This window comes from Macrobrachium rosenbergii, chromosome 23, assembly GCF_040412425.1.
Source record: "Macrobrachium rosenbergii isolate ZJJX-2024 chromosome 23, ASM4041242v1, whole genome shotgun sequence".
NCBI lineage: Eukaryota > Metazoa > Arthropoda > Malacostraca > Decapoda > Palaemonidae > Macrobrachium > Macrobrachium rosenbergii.
In genome coordinates, this window is record NC_089763.1 from 55,136,454 (window position 1) to 55,155,086 (window position 18,633).

General features: G+C 34.4%; 1 protein-coding gene across 2 annotated transcripts in view; it reads left to right on the forward strand.

The window, feature by feature from the left end:
* Window positions 1–18,633, forward strand: part of LOC136851638 (uncharacterized) — a 1,500,098-nt gene that overhangs the window by 616,629 nt on the left and 864,836 nt on the right. The window lies entirely within an intron of this gene.

Below are 18,633 nucleotides of genomic sequence, written 5' to 3' on the forward strand. Positions count from 1 at the left end.
TTTGCAAGACCTTTTTTCCACTTTCTGATTTTCTGGAACAAGATCCTTCTGTCTCTTGGTATGCGTGATTGATGTTTACTTTCTTCTTCGGTATATATTTTTCCACTATTTCCTCTTAATATTTTATATAATATATCCATATTTACCTATATATTATCACTTACGAATATGTTTTCCCAGACTTTGTTTAATTCTTCATTTATTTTTGACCAATTCATATTTTTACTAAAGAAATTGTATTTTCCATATCCTTCCCATTTTTTCTTCTCTTGCTTATCTCTGTTTTCATGTGCTTTGGAACGGACTGTTAATTCTATGACATTATGGTCCAAAATACTCGTATTATATACTATTATTTCTTTAACATAGTTCACCTCGTTCACAAATACTAGGTCTAAAATATTATCCTTTCTTGCTGGCAGGTGATTTATTTGCTGCATGTTATGTTCTAGTAGTATATCTAATAGCTTTTCAAATTGCCTCTTATCTTCTGCGCTACTATTCCTCTCCTCTTTATGCGTATAAATACAACCACGGCCTCCTATTCGTTCTTTCCATTCTACAAAAGGAAAGTCAAAGTCTCTGGATAGGAGTATAGTCCAGTCTTTGTGATTTCTACATATATTATCCAATTTGTCAATTATTATGTCAAACTCTTTAGTATTAGGGGGTCTGTATATTACAATGTTTACTAATTTTTCAAATTCAAATTCTACTGCTATTAATTCACATTCTGTGTTATTATATTTCTCACAGATTTTTCCTTGATTTATGTCTCTCCCATATATCGTGGTTCCCCTATGGACCTTCTGGTATAAATACATCTTTTTCTGTAACTTTTTCTCATTCATTATTTGCCTGAGGAGAGACAGAGTTTGGTTTCTGAAATATAGCCTTTAATTTCTACATTTTGACATTTTTATGGGCTCCTTGTATTTGATATATATATATATATATATATATATATATATATATATATATATATATATATATATATATATATATATATATATATATATATATATATATATATATATATATGTGTGTGTGTGTGTGTGTGTGTGTGTGTGTGTGTGTGTGTGTGTGTGTTTTACATCGAGATTGTGAAATCCAGGGACTTCACGAAATCCCTGAAATTTTCAGGGAATTTGTGAAATGACCAATTCGCTTGGGAACATTTGATCCCCGAAGGCTAGTACTAAACACAGCGAAATAGTGTTTATTAATAGACCCTTGGGGGGATCAAATGTCCCTAAGTGCATTTGATCCCCGAGGGGCTTGTACTAAACACGGCAAAACACATTTGACCTCCCAGGGGCTAGCACTAAACACGGCGAAACGGTATAGATGAATCACTGTTTCACCGTGTTTAGTACTAGTCCGCGGTGATCAAATGTTCCTAAGCGAATTGGTCATTTCACAAATTCCATAGGGATTTCGTGAGCTGGTTTCACAATCTCACTGTAACATATATACATAAATATATACACACACATTAAACGTGTGCCTCAAAGGGTTGGGTATTTTCCCCCTATTTCGAATTTGCTTCACAGTGTGATATTACAGATTATATTTCATACGCTGACCAGTTTTAATTACCCTAGGTAATTTTATTAATGGTGAAAACATATATATATATTTTTTTAGAATTTCGCGTACAGGTTATTTTTCTGTCAACCGAGTCCCAAATGAGATTGATGACAAAATCTAAAGCGCCAGGGTTTTCAGTTCCGGCGTTTTTGATATGTCACCGATTCTCGTTATAAGATTAAATATACTCGATGAAAAACGAGGGAAAAAGTTAATGTAAAAACACTGATTTTGGATTCCACTTCCTCTGAAAGTTTTCATCCATTTACCGTAACATATGAGTTCCATTTTGGACATTATTTTAATGCCTCGTTCAATAATCACTCTAGTTAATTATTGCCAAATGGGAGTGCCTTTTTAATGACGGTTCATTATTGAACATTCACAGTATCATTGACGGATATTAACTAATGCTATTTATTGCTATATTTCGGAAGCCATGGTGAATTTGCCTTATTGATTTTAAATATATATAAATTTCCTGTAAATGTTTCCTCTTTCTGAAAATATTTTGCTTTTGTAATTTTGATATGTAATATACTGACATAAAAATTATCCTCTCTCTCTCTCTCTCTCTCTCTCTCTCTCTCTCTCTCTCTCTCTCTCTCTCTCTCTCTCTCTCTCTCTCTCTATATATATATATATATATATATATATATATATATATATATATACATTGTGTGTGTATATATATAATTTTTTTTGTATGTATTTGAAATCAATCACGGTTTGCATTTTTCATTTGAAATATACATATAATTTTAAATTATCCTCTGTGTGTGTGTGTCTCTCGTTATGGTAGACATATTGCAAACCCAGTATAGCTGAATGAATTTAGTTTTATCGACGCTTCCGAAAATTGGAGTCCAAATATGAGTCGCAGCCTTCTGATGGGGTATTAAATTTGATCTTTCATAATGATCCAGACGAGTCTTAAGCTTTTGAAATCAAAGAGAAGGGAGCAGAATAAAATCGATGTGATGCCTTTTTATTTTCTCGTATAGATTTTATATCTTCGCGTTCTTTTGCCCACGCGCTGTTAATGTTAGTGATATTGTTTTTATTTTCCGTCCCGAGGAGGAATTATTCCTCTCTAATGGATTCATTACCAGAGGTCACGTTTTCACTTTATTTTCCAGTCATTCCTCTCTCATTAATATCTGCGATTACTTTTTATAGCTCTGGTTATAGCCGTGAAAGGGAGATCAACGAGAGAGAGAGAGAGAGAGAGAGAGAGAGAGAGAGAGAGAGAGACGATGAAATTGTAATGATAACCTAGAGCGGACACTATTTTATTGAAGAGAGGTTACGAAAGCAAGATTAAATGAAGCAGCAAAACGTACCAAGATCATCAAGGAAGCTGTTATGTACTGAAAAGATAAAGAAATAAAAGTTGCTAAATAGCTGGAGGGTTCAGACAGAAAAATAACGATAAAGCTTTTGGATCTGACAGCTGAAATATAAAAATAAACCTGAGCGTGGAAATATATGAAATGAAACACGGACATGAAAATCTTGCTAAAAAAAATAGTTAATTTGAAACTGATTGTTTTCATAAAAACATTAGAAACAAAGAGCTAATAGTTTTCATATTAACTTTAAGAAGCTGACCTGAATGTGTGTGGTTTTATTTTCCTATAAAGTCTAGGCAAATAATTATTAACACTGGGTCCAAGAACGCCTTTCATGGATTTGTTAAATGGAAAAATAATGTAACTTTCAATCATTGCACGTGTTTTGTTTCAATTGATTTTCAGACCGTCTTTATGGGAAGCAGGTTACTAATTCGAAAAAATGTTAGAATTTAAACATTTTAACCATTTTAATATGCACTGAGTAATTATGCACTTCAAAGCTTTTTTGTTTCAAATAATTCTGCAAGTTGCATCCTAAAACACGCACGCTCTCTCTCTCTCTCTCTCTCTCTCTCTCTCTCTCTCTCTCTCTCTCTCTCTCACACATTCTTCCCTAGATGGTGGAAGACTGTTTGTTTAATCGTGATTTGTTTGTGTGTGCAGGAGGGAAATGTTTTCGTGAAAAGTTTTTTCAGAGGTATTTATTACAGTAAAGGTTAGACGGCTGTGTCCACCAGAACCGAGCACATAATCAGCTATGGTTTGTTTGGTGCAGAATGACTCTCCCGCTCTGGTTTATAGCCACCAAAAACAACACAATTTTGACTCGAGGTGAAAATAGTGTTTTCGAGTTTCGCATCGCAGCTCGTGTACACTGACACGCTTGCACACTTTGACCGTGTTTGCTTTTATAGACCTGCGTTTTTATTCTGTTCCTATGTCTATCCATTTAGTCTTTTCTCGTGTGTGTGTATTTTTCATATTTTCGATTTTTCTGTATTGTAATTGATTCGCTGCCTTTGATTTAGAAATGCGCCTCTCACTTATGCAGTTGTGTCATTAGATGTTATATTGGATATGATGCTTTCATATTGGCACACTCTTTAATTTCGTATTATTTTCATCTGGTCCAGCATTTCATTCAGCTTGTTGGCATGTTGTATTTTTACTATCTGACTATGCTTGATTGTGCCAGATCATTAATCTCTTGTTGTGTCAGTGATTATACAAATACGTCAAATTTTACGGATTTATCGTATTACAGAGGCAAGGATTTCCCTTGTTTGATTTGTTACACACACACACACACACACACACACACACACACACATATATATATATATATATATATATATATATATATATATATATATATATATATATATATATATATATATATATATGTGTGTGTGTGTGTGTATTATGTTTGTGTGCGTGTTTGTGAGCAAGTCATTAGTTCGATCTTGGGTGGAAGCGATTTAGGTCCGTTTCCTGAAAGTAAAAAGTTGCATGATTAAAGTCTTTAGAATCCATTATCATCCAATGAGTCCCCAAGAAGCACCAGATCCTTCAAGGGAAGTCGTAGATGAAGAGAGAACCATAAAGTATTAAAGTAAAAGCCTCAGGATACCATAGTGGCAAACACTCACCCTTCACTGCATACTGAAGCAGTAATGGAAGTCAACGCCTCTGCCTCATTGGAGATTGATGTTTCAATGCCTGTTTCAGTTGTCACTCACATGAACATAAAGTTACACCCAGTAGATGCCATCCAGCACCGACATTTGATAGTGGTGTTGTCTGTATGGATGGAGAATCAGTGACTTCCAGTCTTTTGAAAACATTAGATTTGTCTTCCCCTTTGTAAGACGCAATGGAGTAACAGATATACTTTCGCAGTCGAGGCATCTAAAATAAGCAGCTAATACAGTCTCTCTAAGTAAGATTACCGATTAGAAATATTGATTTCATGTCGAAAGTCGACAAAAGGTTTTTGGAGGTCTTTAGAGGCTTTTGTTGATGACCAAAATGTCCAGAGACGCTAACACATTAATGCAATCAGTTTTCACAGGGCCACCAGGCTATTTTATGAGCTATCTGGAACATAAGGTTTACTTTCTATTTACAATAATTTGAACTGCTGTGGCCTCTAATGAAGAGTTGCCATGAATTGCAAATTGTAAAATTTTTCAGCATAAGTAGATGAGGCATCCATTGGAACTTCCAGCTCCCACTTCATTCTGAGTTTTACAATGAAAATATTGCTTTGTAGTAAGTGTATGACTTTATAATGTCCTGTGAAAGTAATGCCTACTGGGAATAATCTTACAGGTTAGTTGTAGAACTAATCCTAAACCAGTCGTCAGACTATCAAAACTACCAGTAAAAGTCTTGAAACTAACAAAAAAAAAAAGTTTTTATTGTAGTGAAAGGCAGCCTTTACAGTAAGGGTTATTAAACATTTGAATTCTCATTGATGAAATTATGAAACTGTCAGAGACTTTGAGCTATTATGTAATTGTGTTACCATAATGAATGTGTTCCTCAGGATATTGCACTCACTCTTTTTAACGTGCTATAAATGATGAAACAACTTCACTATTCCTAGTCTTCATTGCACTAATTGTAGATGACTTGTCAGTATCCTCTGCCATCTACCGAACGGCTAAATCACACAGAACACTGCCATCGGTAATCAATGAAATATCAAACTGGGCTGAGAAGCAAAGTTCCAGAATCTTTATAAGACAAGTTGGGATTTTTGTCATATTTGTGGTATAAACCTGGATCCACCCTTAAGATACCTTAAGATTCGAGTTATAAACTTGGATGGAAACCATTAGATTTGAGGTATAAACGTGCATCCAGGCTTTACCTGTACCCCTGCAGATATCCTAGTGGTGACAAAGCATACTTTCTGGGCGTAATTTTTGGCAACAAATTTGGTATTCCTATCTAAAATATATTAAAAGTAAATGATTGAGAGGCACTGAATTTTCATAAAGTTCCGATTATTTTTAAGGTTTTGTAGGTCTGAAATATATTTTTAGCTGTAAAGTGTTTTATATATATGTGTGTGTGTATATATATATATATATATATATATATATATATATATATATATATATATATATATATATATATATATATATATATGTATATATATATATATATAAATATATAAATATATATATATATATATATATGTGTGTGTGTTTGTATATATAATGTGTATATGTATACATATATATATATATGACTATTTATCACATCACCGTGATTCATATATATATATATACAAACGTCCTTTATATATATATCGGAATATTTATGATAATATGGGATCGAACCAGCGACGGACGGGAGAATATATATATGACATATAACCAGTCGGCCACTGGTTAGCGTGTCATATGATATATATATATTATATATATTTAACATATATGAAAATATATTACTTTGAGGTAGATATATTGTATGAATATATATATATATATATATATATATATATATATATATATATATATATATATATATATATATATATATATATATATATTTGTATGTATGTATGTATGACATGTAAACCACACACGATGCATGGACATCTGGACTTAGGGCAAGGTCTTAATTTAAAATATATTTTCAAGTGTGAGAACTTTCACTAATCCATGCAGCGCATGTGGTTCGATAAGGTTTTACAGATAATATAGGAGGTACAGAGTTTTATATATATATATATATATATATATATATATATATATATATATATATATATATATATAAATGTATATAATGTATATAAATGTATATAATATGAATCAACAAAAATATGGAACATAATGAATATATAAATAATAACGGGAATGCCACGACGGAAAGAGAAACGGCGGACTGGTACTAGGCCGTCTGCTAAGTCAGGTACCATAAGTCGAAAGGCCTAGCACCATTCCGTTGTTTCTCTTTCCTTCGTGGCATTGCCTTATATATATATATATATATATATATATATATATATATATATATATATATATATATATATATATATATATATATATATATATATATATATATATATATATATATATATATATATATATATATATATATATATATATATATATATATATAGCAGCTTCGGACTTAAGTAGAGTTCTGTGGCGTGGGTTCAAATCCGCAGCCGACTGATCAGAGAGGCAGACACTTTGCTATCCGTGTAGACATCCGGGATTATATATGTAATCAACGGATAGGTTTGCTTAAAAAGCAAATGGGTGTTACAGACTAAATACACACACAAAACAAAGCCACTACAACACCTTCTAAAAACATAACAAACATCTCACACGTCTCGAACTCTCGCCCTACCAGCGCAACAACTTCTCGCTGCTGGGAAGAAAGGGCGTTGGGTCGGGTATGATACATGAAACATACGCTACCGGGGTCTAAGCGATGTCAGGCAGGGCAGCCGATCGAGACCACAGGTCTACCCCAAAGCCAAATCAAAAAGTCCTTCAAAAGAAGGCATCGTGCTTACCCCATACAAAAATGGGAAAAAATCACGTTAAAAGAAGATATAAGAAGAAGATATATATATATATATATATATATATATATATATATATATATATATTATGTGTGTTTATGTATGTATGTATATATTTATGTATGTATATATGTATATATATATATATATATATATATATATATATATATATATATATAATATATATATATAATGTCTTTGTATATTATTTCTTACTAAAAAAACGTCAAAAAATATTTTGGGTGATGGTAACTTTTTTAATTGTAGCGCCAGTAATTTACCATCAATATAATCTTGAAACTGCCGTACCTCCTCTGACTTATTCAGTGAATTATTTTCTAGGAAGTTAATAGACCAGGGTGGGTCGTAGACAGTTTGGTGAAGGGAATGGCGGAGGCATCATTCCATATTATTTACAGAGAACCCGAAATGACATTTAGGCGAAACAAATACGTATTGACAAAAAATGTAACTAGTTTTGTTCGTACTTGAATTTACTGAGTCTGTTTTCAGCACAAAGTATGTCAAGTATACAAAAATGTATGGTCTCATAGTCGTAGAAAATAATTATAATAATACGTTTTATTAATGTTATTTATTGCTTTGTTGATATGTTAAAAAGAATACTGTCGTCCATCTTAATCACTATGGTGTACCAGTAGAAACCCACTTTTAAGAATTCCTAGATCTCATTGCTCTGTGGGTTTGTTGTGCTTCGTGAATAATAAAGGGGTGTCAGTTACGCTGAATATTTTAACCACTAACTTTGGCAGTACAGAGGCCTAATGGGAATTGAGGCCGCCCTTTTTAATAAATACATAGATTACTAAATTGATGCTGGCCTGAGAATTTAGGCCTATATTCCCTTACAGTGCGTCTGGGGTCTGAGATCAATTTCCTTTATTCACTCTCAGTAATGGGCTGATTTTATTTTCTGTATTTGTATTTGGTGGCTCCTCTTCATGTGTTTTCCTATTACATGGGATTATATATAATATATATATATATATATATATATATATATATATATATATATATATATATATATATATATATATATATATATATATATATATATATATATATATATATATATATATATATATATATATATATATATATATATATATATAGTTATATATCATGTATTTATTATCAGTTTAATACATGTCTGAATTTTGAGTCAAGGCTAAATACTTCTGTGTAAAAATACTTTATTTTCCTGCCGTGTATGTCCCTCCCCTTGTGACAGAATCCTATCAGGTCAGTAAAGAGAACTGAAATGTCTACCACGCATCCTTACGTGCCCAATGAGGCGAGCTGTGCAGGGGGAGGGAGTCGACACTACGCTAATGGGGGCAATGAAGGGCTCAGGGAAGGGGAGTTGGAAGCGAATGCATGAGATGGGCAATAAAACCGCTGGAAAGGGATCTAGGGGGATGATGGTAGGGACGAAGGGAATATAGAGAGAGAGACACAGGGAGGGAGATAAGAGAGAGAATTTCTTTTTAGGGGAAAAGGCAGGAAACTTTATTTAGAAGAAAAGGAATGGGAGCGAAACCGAGTTACTCCCGCGCTGGAACTTGTCACAGATTCTTAGCCACGGGAGCGTGACTTCTGGTCTGTAATGGTTGAGAGTCGAATCTGATTTGGTTGAAAGAAGTTCGAACTTTAGAGCGACCGTAACCGAGGTTATTGGCAATGGGAAGAGAAAAGACTAAGCAGAGGAACATTTTCAGAGACGGCGGCAGATGTAGGAGATAAGATAGAGGATATCTGGAATTACTGAAAGGAGATTCACGGGCTTGAATAGGTTTAAGGATGTAGCATAGAAAATTTTATGTTACATTATTGTGAAAAAATATAATAGCATAAAATAGATGGTTTCCTCGTACTGTACAGCAAGAGAGAGAACTAAGCTGGAAACAAGTTTCAGAGAAGTAGTTTGCAGTTATGCGACTAGATCTTTGGAGGTTTTGAAGAGAGAAGTAAATGTGACTTGTTTTAATTTCTTGATAGGCGTCTTTGTAAGTGTATATTGAAAAAAAAAACATACACAGTGCCAAATAGAAAATTGTGCTTTGTTTTTTGACATCCGTTAGGATGCGTTTTCATATATATTTTCACAAATGTTTTAATACATTAATAATATTTGTGAAGCTTGTTTTCCTGTTAGGAATTTCGTATTTTAAGACAAGTATTTGATTTTTGCTTCTTGTAAAAAATAAATATATATATATATATATATATATATATATATATATATATATATATATATATATATATATATAAATATATATAATATATATATATATATATATATATATATATATATATATATATATATATATATATATAAATATAAGTATTAAAAGGCTAGTGCAATGACAGGGAACAATATCGCTGGAAATGTGTCCTATTTTCTTTGATATCAGTAGGATGCTTTCAAAATGCTCGGAAACTGGGATAATCTTTATTATGCGCTGGGCAAATTCAGCTGGGAATAGTCGTGAAAGAACAGTTAATGATTCAGAAGTGTTTGCCGCTTCATTGGAATAATACAAGAAAAAACTGGCCTGCGTGCCGAAAAAAAAATACTGATAAATGCAATAAAAGATATTACCTATATATTTAAGAGAAAACCATAATTGGATATGTAAATTTTGACCTGAAAAATCTTTTAGAATGACATGTTCCCAACGCATTTTTCTTCATGAAGAGATGATACATATCTCCACTAACTCTATGACAATTAAATCTTTCGAAAGCTGCAAAATATGAAATAAATCACACTTATGAAGGAGCCAAGGCTTTCATAAAGAAAATTTTTCAAGAAAGTGGAGTATATTATGCTACAGTAACTTCTGTTACAGAAGTTAGATTCTAAGGATGAAGCACTTTCTAGGCCATCCTCTCCTCTTTCCTCTTAATACTTCCAAATATTACAAACTTTCACCATTCATTTGTCCTCCTTTCTTTCTGCATAACCGGGTCATCGCTATATGCACATTAGTCAGAGCCACTTTTACACCTAACCAGTCACTCCACCACCTGTATTTTTTAATATACGCTGTGGTTCCATTATAAAAACATTTAAACTTTTCCATCATAAAAAAAATTAATCACTGTCAATAATGTATCTTATGTACACAGCAACCTCAACACTCCTGCATTGTTTCTGTAATTATTCTGTCATAAGCTTTTTCTGGGGCCATGGATACCATATACAGCTTCTTTCCCTTTGCTTTCAAAATTCTCACATAACTATTTCATAATAGGCACAGAACCTATTATTTACACCAACCCTTTTTGCTCTCTACCAATATTTGTGTTATCTGCTTTACTTTCTTTATCAAAATCCTACTATACACTTCCCCATACCTTGGTTTCTTTAGGAAATCTAGCTGTTCACTTTAGCATCCGGCACTATTTACATATCTGCCAATAGAGACTCGGGTTCAGTCCACGTCATGCTGTTTGGATATTCATAATATATCCTTTCAAGTATTTTGTGAAAGACTCTCATGACAGTAGATTTAATTGTGATGGGTTGGAAATCTTCCTCCTATTGTAAGTCATCAACTTTTGACAGGAAGTTGGTCATTTAGCCTATTCAGCTACACAGGTTTTGGATTCTAAGACTATATCATAGACTCTCGTGATTTCCTCCTCACTGACTGTTCTTAAGTCTGTTGGTTTCATACTGTCCAGACTTGGAGCTCACTTCAAATTAGTTTATTTCTTCATCCACAGTATTTCTTCTGCAGTGACTGTAGTAATTGGTTCTATAATGGATACTGATTGAGTGGATGGTCTGCTTTCCTTTCTTCAGTTGGTAAATTTGCTGGTGTGAATACCGATCTCCAGTACTTAATAGTGCCTCTCGGGAGGGATGGCAAGGTTAAGAGATCCCTTCTCAAGATCATGAGTTGTGTGATTTTGCCCCTTTTCTTATTCCATCCCCTTTGGACCACCACATGCTCTGTTCTCTTTGTGCTTTTTTGTTAGGTATTTGTTCCTGATTTTGCTATCTGATTTTGGTATTCTGCCTTAGCTCCTCCATCCAGACATTTCTTCCCTAATACCCCCTCAACGTGGGACTACCTTGGCGTGGTGAGGGGGCTCTTGTTCCAGATTTTGAGTTCAAGAGTCCCATATAACATTATATATTAATTTGGGTTAATTTTTGTGGAATTTTCCACTCTTGGTAAAATTTATTGGATCTGATAAATAGGAGAAGGTATCATAGCTGGGACTGGGTTTATATCTGAAGCTAGTAACGGGAACTGTGGTAGGGGCATCAACTACATGATAATGTTTGGACCTGAGAGATATCACATTGATAGCTCAAGGGCAGAACTGTTCTGCAGGGCTGGGCCATGGATTCCAGGGATGGTCTGGCTCTGGGGATAGAACTTTCGGTATTATGCTCAGTTTTCACATAATATGATTGGGGTTAGGATGATTGCATTCTTGTAAAATTCGCAGTCCCAACAAGTGGGTTGGGCTTATACTTGGGCCACCCTAATTGTGTTGTGCCATCCTCTGTGGGGTAGGGTAGGGGGTGGACATTTGAGTCGGCTTCTGCTAGTGCCATTTGTGGAAGAATAAACCCCATGAAAGGCTAATGATGTCTTTTGAAGGTTTTCAGGTTTACTTAATATTTTGATAAGTATTTGACCTCAGCAAAAGAAAGTGAAAAAGTAAAAGCATTATCACATCTTGTAGGAGTTAAAGTAGACTGCTCAGTACATACTTTTTGGAACCACTCCAAGGGAATGATATTTGCACCCAACTGATGACATACTCGGAGGAGAAACTTGTAGAAGAATTAAAAGATCAAGGTGTGATTAGAATTGAAAGAATGAAGATGATCAAAGGTTACGTTTTAAGGTTAGCCACCATATCTCAAGACTGAGGAGATTTTTTTTTTTTTGTCAAGAATATGGACATATGTTAAGGTCTTGTAGGCAGAAAAAAAAATCCAGGCATTAAAGCTACCTGCATGTATCACATTTAGAGAGGCAAAAGAGAAAGTATTAAACCAGTATGTCAGACCAGGAATATCCTTAACCAGTATTGCTTGCTGCCAACCAAAGGAGAATTATAAATGCTACCAGAAATTCTTCCCTCGGCAATTTAAAGGGAAGATCAGTGGCAACCTGTACTCCCGCCTCTTTAGAGGCTGCGCCAGTAGTTTCTGGGACTCCTGCCTCTGTGGAGGCTGCGCCAGTGGTTTCTGGTGCTCCTGCCTCTTTGCAGGCAGTGCCAGTGATTTCTGGCACTTCTGCCTCTTTGGGGGCTGCGCCAGCTGTGGCTGGCGCTCGGCCTCTTTGGAGGCCGCATTATCTGTGTCTGGTGCTTGTTAGTGTATTTCAGGATCTTACTTATGATACAATCACTCCCTAGAGTCTTTGCATTCTTCAACTCATAATATATCTCATTAAATCTTCAATAAACTTTCCCAAGCATGCTTGCACTTATTTTTAAAATCCATGTAGGACAAATCATCTAAATTCTCAACCTATTTGAAGCAAGGCTGCATGTGCTTCTGGTGGTTTCTCCCCATTTGCAATTTTGTTTTTAGATCCATTTGTTTAGTAACTTTTTTTTCTGCACTTATTCCCTGTAGAACAACTTTTTATTTTACCCAAAATTCTTGCTATAATTCTCTCATCTGTTTTCGTACTTTATATGTTATTCCTTCAGACTTTTTACCTGACTACCCTTCCATACTCCCGTATACCTGTACTTGATTTCTTGTCATGCAGTTGCACCTCTTTATTTTCTTCATTTCGCCAGTTTGTTTTAATATCCTTATTATACTTTTTATACGTATTAACACTCCTTGCTGACTGTCTGACGACATCCTGGAAATTTACACCGTTTTATCCTGTCTTTAAAAATACATATTTTCCTCCATTTTCTTCCTCCTTATCAAACTACTTGCCCTAATTACCTTTACAGCTACAGCTTCACTTCCTCTGCAACTTGAACGTTCATATTTTGTGTAATAACACATAATTCAGGATCCTTTTGATGATTATTTTCTCTTTCTCGACTATACTCATTGATGCCTTTTTTTGGAAGCCATGTCTTTTGACTAACCATGTCCACTCCAAAAACATTTCTATAAGACACACTTGATTTTCAGCAAATTTAGTCATTCTATACCCACTAACAAACCCAGTGAAAGTTCTCTACTTGACTGCATGCCCTACACCTTACTTCCTGGTACCTTAGATACAACTGTTCTTTCACTTTCTTATTTCTGCACACCAACGAACAAAAACAAGACAAACATACAATTTCACCTTGGTCTCACCAGGTGTTAAAAATAGCCAGCCCCACAAACAGATGAACTATCATATACGTCTTCGCCTTCAGAGTCCCAACACTTAGTGAATTCATTTTTTCTCTTCCATTGTATTTTTTATTTATTTATTCATGTTTTGCAATATCAGTACCGAGTATGAGGATGCAAACCACAACATTACGGTCATTTGTGGTTTTCAGACCACAAGCAACGACAAATAATTTTTATTTTCTTTTCCCCACATCCCATAGGATGACCAAAGGTAAATAAAATCCTTTGCGATTTAGGGCGCGTCTCTCACCAAGGGGTTCACAACTATATGCTTATCTTTGTTGAGGTGCGTTATATTTCTCAATACCATAGTTTAAAATGTATGAAACTATCAAGTGTTAATGAATCCATACACATGTTACCGAAGGGGGTATTGTCAATGGCGGTGATAATTTTGATGTGAACAATCTCTCTCTCTCTCTCTCTCTCTCTCTCTCTCTCTCTCTCTCTCTCTCTCTCTCTCTCTCTCTCTATTTTTGAAGTAGTTGTTGCATAAATCATCTTCTGTAAATCGTTCGCGCGTTGTTGCTAAATCATTGAATAGTTAGTCTTTCCATTGAGTATTTACTGCGGAGGTTGTAAGAGTTTCTAATCCTCTGAAAAGTGAAGCTATTGGGGAAAATAATGAGATCTTGCCTAATGAGACAAGTATGGTTAGATTCTGATATTACGTAGGAATTGTTCAAATGATGTAACCATAATAAAAGCAACGTAATTTTAACGGAATCTCGAATTAATATTAGGTCATATTTGAAAAGGATTTATAGTATCATAGATAAAATTACCTTTTTAACTAGAGTCGTTGATTTATTTTTTAAACGGCATAATACAACAACATTATATATAAACATAGATGTAAGGATAATATTTTTATGTAGAACGGGTGAACATCACAAATTGTAGGGGCAAATCATTGTACAAGTAATAAATATGGTTTAAATTTTACAAACATGACACAAATACACACACATATACATTTAGTAATTTTTCATTTATTTATTTGTGTAAATATATACATTATAATTATATACTGTATATATATATATATATATATATATATATATATATATATATATATATATATATATATATATTGTTACGTGTGGGGGCTTGGCTGATGAGTTTATTACTTGGTTAAGGTAATTTATGAGGCCCTGAGTGCCAAGAACACACATAACCTGTCATTTAAAGCTAAAATTTAACCTCAAAGACAGACGATTATTAATTGAATAAGGTCGCCAGTCGAGAAGAAAACCCCGACACAAAGCATATGTAGTTAGCTAGGAAATTACTTGAACAATCGCCCAACTTCGGACGCAGTCAGTTTTCCCTTTGCTTCAGTAAGGTTTAACACAGTGGGTTATCATACACCATTTAGCACTGGTAAAAGGCTATTCCTCTTCCAAACAATGGGATCGAGACACAAGGCTGCCTGAATGCTGAAAATTACTTACTTAACCTTCCCTAATTCCTAATTACTGCATGGGAATAGTTGAGTGTCGCTAAGCAATATAAATTATTCTTAATCTAGACTTCATGAAAGTAAATTGTTTATATGGATTATTGTAGATGGTGGAGAAGAGGGAAAACAAATAAATAGAAATACAGACAGAGATACTAGCGAATCGACGAAACTTTGGCACATTTCAGACCTACCGTGGACGAAGGTTGTTTGCTCATACAACGGAGGATCAGAAGTCTTGAAACCAGCTGTCTTCCCAATTCACTAATAGCAAGGAAAACAGTCAGAGGGCAAGCACAAGAAGGTAGTACATACGACATGTGTCTCTCGCACACTGGCGAATTTCTCACTGACCTTCTTCAGTCAAAACAAGGCGATTGGTAGCGTCCATACCCTATGGCCCAGGCAAATCTGAAAATTTGACAAGGACATCGCCGAATGCTTAGGACAAAGCAGAAGACAGCTTAAGATCACCTTTACTAGAGGTTACTGGGTGAAAACCCTCTCTGTGGGCTAGGTCCCTAATGCTACAAAGAAGTTATTTTTTGAAACACCTGGCCTACCCTGCTCTGACAAAGAAGTCTTCCTGTCATGGTTCACGCATTTTCTCTGCAACAAAAATGCATAGAGGGCGAACAGCAGAATATTTATAAATAAATATATATATATATATATATATATATATATATATATATATATATATATATATATATATATATATTTTTTTTTATAAATATTACTGCTGTTCGCCCTCGATGTATTTAGGTGTAGGAATATTAGTCCGATTGACCTCGACAGAGAACATCTCTGCCCCGCCAGTAGGCTAGGCAATTCAAAAATAACAATCACCGCAGTAGACAAATGGCGCCGCATAGACTGGAAAGTTTATAAACAAAATATGCTAGGGCATTAGGGACCTAAGCCTCAGAGAGGGTTTACGCTCAATGACCCCTAGTTATGGTGGCCCTTAAGCTTTATTCTATGCATTCGACGATGCCTTTGTCAAGGTCGGATTGCCCGGGGCGGTATAAGCCCTCATCTGGCGGGAACGAAGCGAGGTCGGGCAGAGAGATTCCAGCGGTCACTGAACCAGGGTGACGCTGCGTGCGTGCCCGAACGATATTCTTTGTTCTTTATTACTTTTACTCCTACGTCTATCTTAATTAGTGAATTGGGAAGACTGCCTGAATACGACTCCTGAGGTCCTCGTTTGCGCAGCGACTCGACATTCACGGTAAGTCCGATTCTTGTTGAAGCTTCGTCGATTGACTAGTACTTTTCTGTATTTCACATTTTTCTTTGTTTTCTTCCTTCAGCCACCACTTAGGTATATGTGTTTAAGCCTCAGATTAAGCCAAATTATTATATTGTCAGCTTCAACCCCGTTATTCCAGTAAAATACCTAGGATTTAGGTAAGCAAAATCAGGTTAAATCTCGATGCTTTTGTATGCCTCGCGTCCGAATGTTTGGAAGAACCGTTGCGTTTAAAATCAAATTCATCTCAAATATTCTTGTTAAGGTTAATTACCCTTAACTGGCGACCTTTGGCTAATTAACGACTGTCTTTGAGGTTAACTTTTGGCTTCAAGTGGCAGGTTACGTGTAATCTTGGTTTGCAGGGCATGTAAAAATTACGTAAATTGAATAATACATGATCAACCAAGACCTCACACGTAACAATATATATATATATATATATATATATATATATATATATATATATATATATATATATATATATATATATATATATATATATATATATATATATATATATATATATATATATAATATTACATATATATATAAACCCAAACCCAGACAGCAAACACGGCTGCATTGATCTGCTGAAAGTATGAAGCAGCACCTGTGCAAAAACCCCAAGAATCATCAGTGTCCTCAAATATTTACACAAAAACCTTATCAGTAGTGCGTTGAATTTCCTTAGATCCTGCACACTGAACTACATACCTCTTAATTTGCATGCAACTTTTCGCTGTACAGAAAATTACACTCTTCCATTCCAACACCTCCTCTCACTCTTTCTAGCCACAAGTTGTCAGCAGGGTTGGAGTATTTGCAATTGTAATTTATTTGAAATATAATTATAGAATTTCGTGTAATTGTAATTGAAAATGAAATTATAGTAAGTAATTGTAATTTAATTAGTTACAAGATGATGTAATTTGTAATTTAATTGTAATCATAAAATTGAAGTGGTAGAGGTCGGGCTCCATTAGGAGTGATAGGGTGCTTTCAATTTGCTTATAAGATTTAAATTTGCTGGTGCTCCGCCACTAATGCTAGTAAATGCTGTTTTAATATGACCTTTGCTCTCTTATCACTTACACTTCCGGAAATAAATTATGAAACCCTATTAGCTCGATTTGCTCGCCTCAGTGTACTGTTTCCTGTGCCAAAGATTAGCGTTTACTATTGCACACAAACCCCTTGTAATTGCAACTGTAATTGTAATTGAATTTTGTTGTTAAGTAATTGTAATTGTAATGTACTTGCTATTTCCAAATGTAATTCTAATTGTAATTTTAATTTACATTTTTTTTAAAGTAATTGTAATTGTAATTAATTTCTTCAAGTGTAATTACTCCAACCCTGGTTGTCAGTGATCCTTATGCTGCTATTCCAAGGCTTTGAAGGACATATGTTATATATATATATATATATATATATATATATATATATATATATATATATATATATATATATATATATATATATATATATATATATATATATATACACATATTTTTATATTCTAAACCCAGGAAGGGGACTTACTACAAGGGATGATGCAATCTGACTTGAATTCCCCGGTTGGTAGAATACAGAAGAAAGGAAAATGAGCTGAGGGCTTCACTAGAAAGGAGAACTTTAGGTCAACTCTTAGGATAACTAGAATCACATATATTTACAATACCACAAATCAGAAGATGGGAACAATTTGGACAGGTAAATGGGATCCTGTCGGAGCTCTGAATTAAGATGAACAGCTGATAACTGGATGCCAGGGATTCACTTGAATGGCACCATGAGTCAATTTGCAGTGGGTTTATCACGGCGATGAAAGCACAGTCAATGAAGAAGGGTCCACTGCAAGAAACTCCCTCTACAATGTTGAATGCATGCAATTAACTGACGAAATTAGTGTGATTAAGGGTTCAAGGATGCACTGATGGTGCCAACAGATCCTTGGGTATAACACTGTTGATTTCACTTTTGAACATAACTAATAGCAAAGTCAGGTCTTAATGATAATTGCATCGGAAACACAGAAAATGGAATAGCAAA